The sequence below is a fragment of the Etheostoma spectabile genome, chromosome 9 (assembly GCF_008692095.1).
Source record: "Etheostoma spectabile isolate EspeVRDwgs_2016 chromosome 9, UIUC_Espe_1.0, whole genome shotgun sequence".
Taxonomy (NCBI): Eukaryota; Metazoa; Chordata; class Actinopteri; order Perciformes; family Percidae; genus Etheostoma; species Etheostoma spectabile.
In genome coordinates this window covers 31,784,226-31,789,467 of record NC_045741.1, presented here as the reverse complement: position 1 = coordinate 31,789,467, position 5,242 = coordinate 31,784,226, and positions in this window count along the sequence as shown.

Below are 5,242 nucleotides of genomic sequence, written 5' to 3'. Positions count from 1 at the left end.
CTCCAGGATTAATTTAAAACAAAATGATGCTCAGGGACAATTGGCCGGGTCCGGTCCAAAGATGAAAAGCAGTGCAAGTGAGTGAGTATGAACACTTTATTGTAACTGGAGCGGGCGGTCCGGCGGCTGGTATGTGAACGCTGTCCCTCGTGTCCCACCATTCCCATTTGTCATACCCAGGCCACCTACATAGTAGTGAGGAGATTCTGTTTGTGTGTACTCACCCAGGAACCCCCCTCCCTTCCCCCCCCAACACAGCTTGAGAACATGTCCAGGTAAGGTCCTCTTTTCATAGTGGCCCAACTGCTTCCTGCTGTCCATAGCAAAGCGTTTGTGATATTACACTTTCGGAATCGGCTTTCGATTCACTGCAGACCATAGAGTCACCCACACTGTTAGTATGGTCATGTTTCTTTTGCTAGATTGTACATGCTTTTTTTTGTATAGCAATTAGGGGAAAAAAAAAAAAAAACCAATTAAAACCAGCAAAAAGTTAACCCCTGTAGAGCCTGCCCCTGGCGACCGCTCTTAAAGCCACAAATTTCAATGAAGGGGTTGTATGAATCGCATTTGCACAACATATTCGTAGGATATTCTACAAAATACGCCAAGCACAGGCCAGTCCGGGACAACCAGATAAGTTAACCAGTATTCACCGTTAAAATTTAGACTAGAAAAAGGTCTGTGAGCCGGGGTTAAGAGCACCGCTATGTAACAAATGATGCATGGTAACACATACTTAGGAAGGACGTACCTGAATACTCACCACTTTTATCAGTAAACAATAACTAAGCTATCGTGTTACTTATTGCCAAAACAGTAATACACATAAAAGTACTTATCCAAGTCACTGTGCGTTAAAGAATTCATAAGATTTTTTGCGTCTCTCTGGGAAGTAGTAAAGTCACGTAGGACAAGTTAGTTGTCAGCATAGGACGGTTCATGTGTACCATTGCAGCGACACAAACCGTAAACAACAATGGAAGGGAAGAGAGAGAATGAGCATTTTCTAGCTGAAAAACAGTCACTATTTTGAGTTTGTGTCAGCTAAAGATGGCAATATCAAGCTTGTTGACACTCATGTGATATGGTTGGCGACACATCCTATCTAGCTACTACAAAAACACTACATCAAAATTTGAAGAAGAAACATTCGGAGTCAAATATCCTACTTTGGTTACTGTACTCTGTGACAGTAAACTAATATTAAGGCAACACGGATAAAATTTTTCCACCGTATTACGACCAAAAACTACCAGAATAAGAAGAAAAAAATCAAAGATTCATTGAACACTGAAAATAATGGGTAGTTGCAGCCCTACCCCTCGGCCTTCAAAATAAATGCTGTTTCTCCATGGCCACCGTTCTGGTCTGTCTGTTTCACTGCATCAATGGAAGAGTCCCAGATTGGGTCCCAAACTAAGTACTGCAGAGCTGCGTATGGAGGCTCATGGGCCGTGGCAGAACAGCTCAATCATTTAAAGATGCATCTCTGGATAATGGTGAGGTGCTGGCGTTTACAGGGTGGTTCTAAAATGCAAGGAAAACCCAAAGATGAAAATAAATATAGTGTGGTTGGAAATGCAGAGGTTCACGCAAGTAAGTTTTTCTTCGTTTTTTAAAAAATGAACAATGAACAGAGGAACTTCTTCCTTGGAGTACCCATGTTCTTCTCTGCTAACAGGTTTTACGCCATAGGCACTTCGGCTGTAGTTTATTTTAAACATAGTTAAAGTCAAGTGGCCCCACGAAGATTTCAATTCTGAGGTTTTTAACATTTCTATACGCGTTCCTCCAGCCTGACTATGGTCCCCCAGTGGCAGAAATGGCAAAAGGTGTAAACCGAGTCCTGGGTATCCTGTCTGCCTTTGAGAAAGAAAAGCTCACAGGGCCAATTGGAATCTTGCCCCGATGAGGTCAGAAAAGGGGCAAGGACCCCTCCTTTCTCCGGCTTTGCCCGCTAAAAGATTTTGGCCACCCATGAGAGGAGACACATGGCCTCAAAGGAGCAAGGGCAGTTGGTCAAGACCACAACCCCACCCCAACCGTGGGCCCCCACCCCACCCTCCTCTTCTAAAGCTACAGACTCAGAAAATGCCACATACGGGGAAAGCTCAATTGTGGGATGGCTTAGTGGCTGTATTCTGCCAACAAGGCTGAATTTAGGGAAAGAGATTAGATGCAGTAATTAGGGGGACCACTAAGGTCTATATAAAAGAGACTTAGATTACAGATTAGGGGACAATAAGGTCTATATAAAAGAGACTTCAGATACAGTATCGGGGGACCACTAAGGGTCTCTATAGAAGAGACTCAGATCCAAGATTAGGGGAACACTAAGGTCTATATAAAGAAGACTTCAGATACAGTATTCGGGGCCACTAAGGTCTATATAAAGAGAATTCAGATACAGTATTCGGGACCCTAAGGTCTATATAAAAGAGACTTCAGATAAAGTATTAGGGGAACACTGAGGTCTATAGAAAGAGACTTCAGAAGATTTACAGTATTAGGGGCACTAAGGTCTATATAAAAGAGACTTCAGATACAGTATTAGGGACCACTAAGGTCTATATAAAAGAGACTTCATGGATTCAGTATTAGGGGACCCACTAAGGGCTATATAAAAGAGCTTCAGAGATACAGGATTAGGGGACCACTAAGCGTCTATATAAAAGAGACGTCAGATACAGTATTCGGGGACCACTTAAGGTCTATATAAAAGAGACTTCAGATACAGTATTGGGACCATAAGGTCTATTATATAAAGAGACTTCAGATACAGTATTAGGGGACCCTGGGTCTATTATTAATAAAGAGACTTCAGATACAGTATTGGGGACCCTAAGGTCTATATAAAAGGACTTCAGAGACAGTATTCGGGGATCACTAAGGTCTATATAAAAGAACTCAATACAGTCTTAGGGGACACTAGGTCATATAAAGAGACTTCAGATACAGTATTAGGGCCACTAAGGTCTAAATAAAAGAGATTTGAGCAGGCAGTATTAGGGGATTCCACTAAGAGGTCTATATAAAAAGCATCAATGAGACCATGTCATGGGAACCTAAGGTTTGTATTTATAGTTTGTAATGCAGATTTGCCAAACACATGGGCAATATGTTAAAAGACCCTATATCCTCCTTTTCAGAATCATATTTCGTACTCTTGGGGTAGTCCTAGTAATAGGTTTACATCTCGATGTTCAAACACGATTAGGTTTTATCACTTGCAATTGCTGCGCTCCCCCCAGTCTGAAAAAACCATGTCTGAGTCAGGGCCTTATTAGATAGCTCCTAGACTCCTCGGTCCTCAGCGGAACTGAAAGGTCGCCCCTCCTCGGTGAAGCGCCGTCTCAAAGCTCTATTGCCCCTGGAGCGAGCATCACGGGAAGGATCATAGGGAGCTATAGGCAAGGATACACTGAGAGAAGCTTTCCTGGGAGACGTGCAGCTGAAGGAGTTGCTAACTCGCCCAACAACAGCTTGACAAATTTGGTTGAGCTTCAGAAGAAAGGACTTCTCATCACTCTCCATGATTTCCTCGCGGTTATCCATGCATCCTCGGTGGGAATGCAGGATGGGCGGTGGCAAGTGGAGGACTCAAGGAGGCAATGTAAGGGCTTTGAGATGTTGAGCTTTGGCTCACCTTCCGAAAGAGACCAATCTGCTCTGATTGGTCAGTGGCCCACTCTGTTGTGTTTGGCCAACACAGTCAAACAAGCCAGTGGGCAGCTGCGCTTGCTCAGGCTAGCACCAAATGGGCATGATGAAAAACAAAGTTGGTTTTCGAAATCAGTGAATCCACTAATTGACGATTTTCAACGGGAATGGGGCGCAAGCCGTTTTCAGACCATGGGAAAAAAGTGCCATTTGGTGTAAAGTGGTTTTGTTGTTGTACTTCACATCAAATTAGACACATGATGAAAAACCCAAAGAATCACTAAATAGGGTCTCTCATGGGATACTAAGTTGAGATGCATTTCTAAGTACTTGACTTGACCCACAAAAAGAGCAGCAATGAGAACATGTTTGGATTATCTTTCTGTTTCATGTTGTACCTGCTGGAATTAGGACTTTCAATTGATTGTTAGCCGCTCCAGCATCATGAGTTCTAACATCTTCAGCTTTAGGCTCGTCGAGATGAGCCAGGTTGCCATGAATCGACACCGGCGACGGCGCAGTTGCATGACCGGTTAGATTTTTGTCCGACTGATCTCCGACTTGCTCGGACGTCATGCCAGCACGGTGGGCAAGGAAATCTCCGAGGAGCCAAGGCAAGGCCGCATTCTGAGGGAAGCGGCGGCCGCCCAGTTGCTTGTCACGACTGCAACAAGGCCCAGGCGGACCCAGAAGCATGCTGGGAAAACCGGCTTCTCAGCTGATTTAACACTGATTGGTTACAACATGAGGAGTTATATCAACTTTTTACTGTTTTTGAATCGGAGGGAGTTAATTGTAATTTGTCTGATTAAGACTTATTCTGGTCCAGACAAAACCATGTTGTGTGACTATAGTTAATGTTTAGAAGTACGAGAGACTAAATCTGATCAGATCACGGATCACTCCCGTATGTGGTCACTTAAATCAGCAACAGTCGCATGGTAGAGCACTGGCCAGCTACTCGGTCATAACTAAAACAACTGGAGACTGGTACCCAGGGTAATTGAGGGTCTGATCTATTTGTATTAAATCGAATCGCACACAGTGGTTTCATCACTTCCTGTCCAGCCTAGAGGGCTGGACTTGGCGGAAACTGTCCGACTTTACAGCAGCTTTTTATCACCGAACCACGCTGCCTGCGCTGCTCTCGCCACTTTAAGGCGAGGCGCAGTTAATCTCGAACGAGCCTACTGTCTCCCAGTGTGGATGCAAGGTTGCCCACCATCACAACACATTCGGGATAGGAAAAAAAAACAGTAAGGTTGGTTGGGCATTCTTTTAAACCAATCACAAATCGTCAGGGGGGGCGCTAAGCTTCCGAAGCGCGACAGTAGGCGAGTTCGAGATAGCAGGTATGCACAGATCGATCACCGGCGATCGGCGCCGTTGATGCCGGAGATTTGTGTCCGACTGATCCGACTTGCTCTGACGTAAGCACCGGTGGGAACGGAAATATCACAAGGAGCACAAGGCTGGGCCGCAGGTTCTGAGACGCAGGCGGCGCAGTGCTTAACGACTGCAAGAGCCAGGCGGGACCCAGGCGCGACCAGAGAATGCAGGGAAAACGCCCGGTTCTCAG